Consider the following 8,859-nt stretch of genomic DNA (forward strand, 5'->3'; position numbering starts at 1 on the left):
AGTAACTCGCAAGACAACCTAGACTACCAAGGCATCTTAGGTTATTGCAATACATAAGGATAATCCCTATAAAATTTGTCCTGATACCATAAAATGTAACACCCCATATGTGTAACGTCCGACCGCTTTAAGAATAAATGATTATTCCCACATACTAACACGAGACTTTTCAGTGTACTTTTTCCTCACTCGCACACTTCCGGGAAAACTTCCCAAGAGGTCACCCATCCCAGAATTGCTCCAAGTCAAGCACGCTTAACTGTGGAGTTCTATCAATCCGGGCTACCGAAAAGCAGATGCATCTTGTTAGCATAGGTAGTACCAATTAATTCTTATAAGCTATCCCAAATTGTGCAGCCTTATACCTGCACAACCTTTAGAATCCCTCTCTTTCGGGTGTCGATTCGATTCATTCATGCATGTAACACCCCGCTGGAAACCTGTCAGGAGCCGCACCTTATCCGTGCCTCTTTGTATCGACGATCACTCCCCGCCCTCGTCAGGGCTCGAGATGTTACATGCCCACCAGCTTCCCCTTGGTTCGTCCTCGAACCACACCGTACTGGATAAGAGGCCCTGCTCTAATACCACTTGTAACGCCCGACCGCTTCAAGAACCAATGACTATCCCCACATACTAACACGAGACTTTTCAGTGTACTTTTTCCTCACTCGCACACTTCCGGGAAAACTTCCCAGGAGGTCACTCATCCCAGAATTGCTCCAAGTCAAGCACGCTTAACTGTGGAGTTCTTCCAATCCGGGCTACCGAAAAGCAGATGCATCTTGTTAGCATAGGTAGTACCAATTAATTCTTATAAGTTATCCTAAACTGTGCAGCCTTATATCTGCACAGCCTTTGGAATCCCTCTCTTTCAGGTGTCGATTCGATTCATTCATGCATGTAACCCCCCACTGGAAGCCTGTCAGGAGCCGCACCTTGTTCGTGTCTCTTTGCACCAGCGATCACTCCCCGCCCTCGTCAGCGCTAGGGATGTTACAATATGCATCCGGATTTGTTATCATATTACAGTATTAAGCACAACTCAATTAAATGCCGAAGCTAAAATGAATCAAGTTATTAGACATGCAAGATTACTTTTTTTCTTTATTAACATAATAATATAAAATTCATGTACATCCTTATGTAAGTGCAAAACCATAGTAAAATTCCTGAAATGCCTCAATATCATAAATAAATACTAAGTCATGAAGCTACATCACGTAGTCATGACAAACGTCCACATCTCATGGCATATACAAAATAGTGTTTAATAACATAATATTCAAATATCCAAGCAGGCATAGACAAACCCCATGCTCAGACCAAATAAACATAAATCATATAATAATCCAAGCAAGTCAACATGTAATCTATCTACTCCGGCCTTCAACCTCAGAAAACATCCATCTCATGGACATTTGTACCTGAAAATGTGCCCCAGAAGGGGTGAGATCTCTAACAGAAATCTCAGTAAGCTAGGGTTCTCGAAGAGTAATTTCGCCCCAAGCTCACTTCAGTATAACAGTTCAAAAATAAAAATTTAACAGTAATAATATTCATGTGATGCAACAACATATATATCAGCATGTGTGCTAACAAGTCTACTGGCCAAAGAAAGCATGATTTACGTACTTCTGCTGCACGTATAAAGCATAGGGCACATACCCTATGCCCACACTCAGGGAATATAACTCTTGTGCAGCTCCAAACTACGCTCAAGTATTATCATCTTGTGTGATATACACTACATAACATACATATATAAGAGTGCATTATTTCATCATCTCAAATAACAGATAAGCATAAATATCACATAAAACCATCATCCCTCTCTTGAAGTATGGTGGAACAAATGAGGATTAACCCTAAGAACACGAAATTACCTGTAATGCTAAGTATTCCAACCAAACCTTGGTGTACAACCAAGGGACCAACTTAGTAACCAGTAATATTGCAATCTGTTTCCATTACATTCATATCATTCATAATCATATCCTAGTTTTTCAAGTCAAAATGAATACTATTTCTTTTTCGTTTCGCGTATTGAAAGCTTTTTCCAAAACACCAAGCACGAAACCGTATTTACCATTTTTAAAACTGGTTTTGCAAATTTTTACCAAAAATCCTAACATTTTAGTATGTTAAACTAGACATCACAAGCTTTCCAACAATATATTATATGTCTCATTTGGAGTTGTATAACTCCGGTTATGTTTTTTGCAAAGTGACTATTGTAAACTGAATTTCCAACAGCAAGGCAGCAACTTCAAAATCAAATCGCGATCATTCCACTTATCCAATGGATCTAATACAAGTTTGTAGCTCTGTGTGCTAACTTCACATATGTTCAAACCTCACTCAATTTGGAACTCTGTAGTTCGAGATATCAATATTTTACCAAACTAATGCGTTGTTGTCAAAATACACTAGAAATTGATTACCTTACGAGTGGTAATCGATTACCACACTAGGTAATCGATTACCATCAGACAAAATGCAGAAAATATGAGTTTTTTGCTGCAAAATTGCCATTTTAATGGCTTCGAATGATTCTTCCCATTTTCTCCATAAACAGAAGTTCAATACCCTCCAATGTACTTAGATTAACAATCCCTAACTTAAACCATCAAAGTTTCTCTTTTTAACAAGTCAAAACTTCATCTTTTTCGTAGAAAATAAAGAGAAAATGGTAAAGTGTATACGCAATGGTTGAAAAAAAAAAAGACTTTGGAGGTCTTGCTACAGCTCTAAGCTATTGTCGAATAAGATGCACGAATTTTAGCTTCCAAGTATGGTTCTTTCTCCACAAAGGTAGCTCTTGGTACCCTAAAGTGTGTAGAAATGGCTCTACCTACACCAACAAGGATGAGCATCTCTTAATCTCTCCAAAATAGAAACTTAAACACATCAATAATGAGTTTTTCCTCTACAAGATGCTTGCTTTCAAGGTTCTATGGTGTTTAAGTGGAAGAAATAAGAAGAAAGATGGCTTCTTTGATGTTTTCCATGGAAGAAAGGTGGTCTTGCATAGTGAGGAAGAAGAGAGAATATGACTAAGTGTAGGAGTTAGAAATCTGACCTAGGATTTAATGCTCTCTTCTATTTATAAGTGTTCTCACTTAAATCATATGTATTAGTTCTAATAGCTCCGTACTTCGTTCGGCTCTCAAATTTTATATTCTTAACCTAGAATATTTTTTAGAAATTATCATTTTTTTTTTCGAGACACTTCATCGGTACTCATTTATACCGCAAAAATATTCGGTATTTGCACTTTTCTTGCAAAAAGATATTTTATACTAATTATTATATTTACATCAAAGCTATAAATATGGTAGAGGGTTAGACCCGTTGTTATTCTTATGTTCCAGATGGTCCTTTTTTAGTCTTTTTCCCTTCATCTCTCCCACTTCTTCTTGTCTCTTTCTTTTTTACTTTTATTTTATTTATATATACATATCTATATACATATATATTTTATTTTATTTTATTTTATTTTATTTTATTTTTATTTTTATTTTTATTTTATTTTTTCAATTGTTTTGTATCTTTCATGTGGGTTCATCTACTACCGACCCCAATTAATTGGGAATAAAGGTGATGTTGATATTGATGTATCCTACATTAGTTATGAAACATTTTTCTAAAATTATATTAATTCATTAAATTCCTAATTTAGCGTGCAGATTCTTATACCTACGCTCACTTTTGTTATTCCAATCGACCCACACCTACTAACACCCATCAAGCCAAATCTCATTAGCTCCACCTTTCCACATTACAAAGCTATGGCCTACCTTGTGTTTCTGTATTTGGGAAAGAAGTTTCTTTTTCCCTTTTTTCTTATTTCTCATTTGTTCTAATTCTAAAAAGAAAAAATATATATCATTTTAAATGATGTAAAGTTGTGTCGTTTTAAGTAAAAAAAGAGATAGATAAAGAGAAAAAGAGAATGGATAAAAATAAAAATAAAGATATAAATATCACCTCTTTGTGAGAATGAAATAACACATTGTATTATTGTGTTATTTAAAAGAATAAACACTTTTATATGCTAAAATTGTTACTGGGGTGGGTTTATGTTAGTGCCACTGGAAGGTCCAGACTTTGAACAGCTTTGTCTCTTTATGTTGGGCTAAATTTTTTTAATTTTCATTGGGCTTATAGTTTAAAAAGTGGATTATTTATTTGAGTTCTTGACAAAAAAAAAATTTATTTGTCAACAACCCTGTGTTTGTTTAAAAAGTAAAATAAAAAATGGGCTATACTCTTATGCTTCAACTATTCTTACTCTGGATACACGAATATAGAGTATTTGATTTAACGGTAAACAACTTCTTTTTTCACAGAAGAAGATTTATTTTATTTTCTTCAACACTCACATCAAAATTTGTGATTTGTTTTTTCTTTCTAAATACAGTGGACCCCACCTTAAACTCTCTCTGCGAAAAAAGAAACGAACTTCTCTAATTGTTTACCCTTGATTTAAATCGTTTTGTAGATTCCGTTTAATTGCTGCTGTCGATATCTGTTGGAATATTGATCTATTTGATTATTATTGTTCCGGATGGCTTAACCACATCCGAAGCCCAAGGGCCTTGTAACGTAGATGGCCCAGTTTCACAGAGCCCCAAACAGCCTAAGCCCAGTACCCCAAGTTATATACACGTCAGCCCTACCAGGCAGGTGGAATATTGTACAATTCTATGCCATCAAAGATGGCATCCCACACACCATAGCGAGTGAGCCGAGCATCTTCTGGATGAAATCTACCCAGTCGGTTGTCGGTCGACTCATCGTACATACGGCGATGAAAAGAATTGGATATCGGAGGAATATAACTGTTTGAGGTGCGTAAGGCGACAGGTGGATTAACTCTGGAGTAGTATGTAGGTAGCGAATGAGATTGGAGGCGTGTTTCCATTGGGCGATATCGGCGATCACGGTTGATAGAAGATACTGGGCGAATAGGTCGCCCAGCACCGAAGGAAGAACGCCGCGACGAACGACGATAAGGACAGAACCTGCGGCCACCAGATGAACGATTGGAGGACCTCATAAACCTATCCTGGGGAATGAGAAAAGAAGGCTCGCGCCGATCCCCCTCAGAGGGGCAACCGTTAACCCTTCCGGCACGGTTACTAGTCCCAGAAGCTTCACCAGAATAGGGAACGACAACCCCCAGGGCTCTTTCCGGCAGAAGGTCTAAAATCTCACTCTCACTGAAACCTAGCAACTCAGGTACCCTACCGTAGGGTAGAGAACTAACCCCAGGAACTAAAGGGGTAGGAGAGAGAATGCTACCACCACTCCAAAGAGGGCGGTTGGCAAGATACCTACGCATAGCAGGCCCTACCTCAATGCTGTCAAGTGAGTCAAACGCCTCATCAAACTCCTCCTCTTTAATAGTTCCTCCTAACCCAAGTAACTCCTCAGCCGACATCTCACTAAACTTAACCATAACTGAGGAAAGAAAGCAGAAGCAAGAAATAAAATACCACCCTTAAGAGAAAAGAGCGAAGAACAGCGTACCTGTAACTAAAGAGTTTCTGAAAGAAGGAAGAAAAAAAGGAGTCCTTACACAGGAACAATAGAACCAGAGAAGGTGCAGCAAGAAGTAAAACCTTAAAGCCCAATGGAAAGTTGCGAAGATTAATGCAGGCGAAAAAGGAGAAAGCTGAGTATGAACAACACCAGAGGTTGACGAAGGTTGCAGAGAAAGCTTATAAAATTTTGAAAGAAGTGAGTAAGAACAAGTTTAACGTTCTTATAAGAGAAGAAAGACTATTCATCAACGTACACGTGGAGGGTCAATCAAGGGTGACCGCCAGATCGTGACAACCGTCAAGCGACAAGTGGCCCTAATGGAGGACCCTAAGGTAATTTTGGGGAGACAAGACGAGGCTCACGTCGCAATTAATGCGTCGTACTGCGCAATGAAGGGTTTCGTGCAGTTATTGCAATTGCGAAACTGCCATCATTACAACCCTTTGAAAACCGTAAAAGTTAACCGTCACTAACTGCCATCATTACAACCCTTTGAAAACCGTAAAAGTTAACCGTTACTTTTGAGTGTACAACCCATACCAAGTGACACGAACCAAGTATCCCACGACACTCCCACGATTAAGGACGCCTCATCAACCGTGAGCTCATTCTGATAATTATCTGACGCCCAGAGAACAATCGTGACATCGAACCGGTCAGACAGCCTATTAACTGGCCATGACCTAGTTCAGCTGATGCCTCAAGGTTAGCCCTATAAACAGTCTCGCCTTGGTCAAGCGTTCATGACAACCTATCTTGGCACCAAGCAATGCTTGCTACCAAGCTGGGGGGGCTCTTGTTCCGGATGGCTTAACCACATCCGAAGCCCAAGGGCCTTGTAACGTAGATGGCCCAGTTTCACAGAGCCCCAAACAGCCTAAGCCCAGTACCCCAAGTTATATACACGTCAGCCCTACCAGTTGGCCCTAGACGCATGCCCCAAGGCAGCTCGCCTCCCAAGGTAAGACACCAAAATGTCTTACCTTGGAACCCCATATGCTCTGCGGATCGCCCAGAGACCATAAGTGGAAACCGCCCTGCTGCCGCATGCTGACATCGCCCAAGAGCAGACCCTGCATCGCTGCAGCGCCAGGCGTGTCAGCTCCTCACAACGAATCCCAAGGAGCGTTGACCTCCAATACGTAAGCCCTAACGGATCAGACTCCTGGACTCCTATAAATACCACCCTTGGGCACAAGGGAAGGATCTACCTTTTATGTACTGTTATTATGCCCATTTACTTCTCAGTTATACTCTTACTATCTGTCTGTCATTAATATCAGCTTGCTACCCCTTGGAATATTACCTCCTAGCCTGGTCTTTACCTCAGCTAGAGGTATAATCCATATAGTGACATTACCCTCAAGGGTACATAGTGGGCTCGTTGTATCGAACGGTACAATTATTATTATTATACTGATTTTAGGTTAATTTAATAAAACATCAAAAAATTATAAATCTAAGCCATATCGTTTTGTTAACTCGTTATTTTAACCGTTGCAACTTGATGAATTATTCTTATCCAAATTTATCATAAATTCTTATCAAATAAAATATTTAATTTGTCTATAAAGTGTCAAATTTATCATAAGTTCGTTTCATTTTAGCTGATTCAAAATTTATTTAAATTTATTTAAATTCAATTTTCAATCCTCTCCCTCTTTCCTGTGTCTCTCCACCTCACAGGAACTTTATATCTTTTCTCACAAGAACTTCGAAAACTCAGAACCTTCCTCTCTTCTTCTCTATCTCTCTTTTTTTCTCCCTTCACCGTTAGTGTGAAGAATCCGGAGCCCCAAACTGCCTTCTTATTTTTCTTAAGACTTCTTTTATAGCCAGCGTCCCAACCCAACTCCTCTTTCACATAACGTTCCTTTCTCTCTTTTTTTGAATTCTAGATCCTCTCAATTTCCTTTTTCATTATTCATCTGATTACCCTCTGAATGCCTTACTTGTTTGGCTTTTTTTGGCAAATGAAAGCAGAAAGGGAGAAGTTATTGCTGAAACAAGAAGATGAAAAGTTATATTAAGCAAGGTTTTTCCCATGTTAATTTGGGTCGCTTTTTGATGCGAGGAGGGTCGGGCAAAGACGAAGGAAAAGCAATTCCCTTCAGATCATTGCATATGTAATTGTAAATTTTCTTACACACAACCCTAGCTTTCATTTGATAGCTCCACATTAGGAACAGATTTGGTAACTGCACCGATGAGATTGTAAGAGGGCAAAACGAGATAAGAACACTGGATTGAGCTCCAAATCTTTTACTGAATACCAAATAATTCTTGTAATAAAAAATAGGAAAAAGATTCTTTTATAACTTTTGTTTTTTACAAATTACACTGACACCGGTCGTACTTATAATTATAAAAGTTTATAAATAAAAAATTTATAAATATAATCTTATCTTAAAAAAAAAATATTATTAAAATGTGTTTTGGCTGAAAAAATATTCATAGATGAAAAAGTAAACTAACGCCCAAGTTTACTAAATAATTAATGGAGGGTTTCAAGTGTACTTAATCGGGTTAGACTCGTTAGGGATGCACATTTAACACCTCAAGAAAGACACGAAGACATGTTGTAGATTTATAATGTACTTTCCTATAATTTTCAAACAAAAAACCCGACGACATTGTCCAACACCAGAATATAACCCCAGCGAGCTGTCCTAAATTAGAAAATTGCCTGGTTCCAATTTTCTCAAATTCCATTTACAGCATGGTGGTTAAATTCTATAAAACAAAAACACGACGCCCCAAAAGATAGTATTAGCAAGTCAAAAATACAAATAGATATGCCACAAAATTCTGAGTTTAGAAAGGAATCTTCCTTTCACACATCTAATTGTTACAGCATCCTTGCCTTGCATTTTCTTTAAAAATTAAATTATTTTTGGGTAAAACCAGTTAAATGGGCACCCAACAAATTAAAATATATATCAGTAAATAACTTAGGCATTGTGATATGGGCCCAAGGTGCATCGAGTCCAATAGCCAAAGCCCAATTGAAGTAACATCAATAACAGCTGAAGAAAAAGAGGTACAGCCAGAACCAGAATTGCATGCAAGTGTAGAAGAGGAGATGTATCCAAGGGAATCTGAAGTTGAGAGATCTATTGCAGAAAGAAGAACTAAGAGAATGAGTAGAAGACCGGATAGATTCAATGATTATGATCAACATGCACTTCATGTGTTAAGTGATCAAAGCACATTTCTGTTTGTAACAAGTTAGTTAGGATTTTGTTACATCATTAAACGGCCAATAACTGTTTAGGAGATAGGTTGCATGTATTGATTAGTTGTTGTTGT

At 38.1% G+C, this 8,859-nt stretch overlaps 1 non-coding gene across 1 annotated transcript; it reads right to left on the bottom strand.

Annotated features, from left to right (window-relative positions):
* Positions 1-8,322: 8,322 nt before the first annotated feature.
* On the bottom strand, positions 8,323-8,418 carry LOC133314220 (small nucleolar RNA Z266). Its single transcript, XR_009751918.1, has one exon. It is a non-coding gene; the product is annotated as a small nucleolar RNA Z266 (small nucleolar RNA).
* Between the last annotated feature and the right edge of the window lie 441 nt (positions 8,419-8,859).

Source organism: Gastrolobium bilobum, unplaced genomic scaffold (assembly GCF_033153095.1).
Source record: "Gastrolobium bilobum isolate Gb01-03AN ecotype WA unplaced genomic scaffold, APGP_CSIRO_Gbil_v1 utg74002, whole genome shotgun sequence".
NCBI lineage: Eukaryota > Viridiplantae > Streptophyta > Magnoliopsida > Fabales > Fabaceae > Gastrolobium > Gastrolobium bilobum.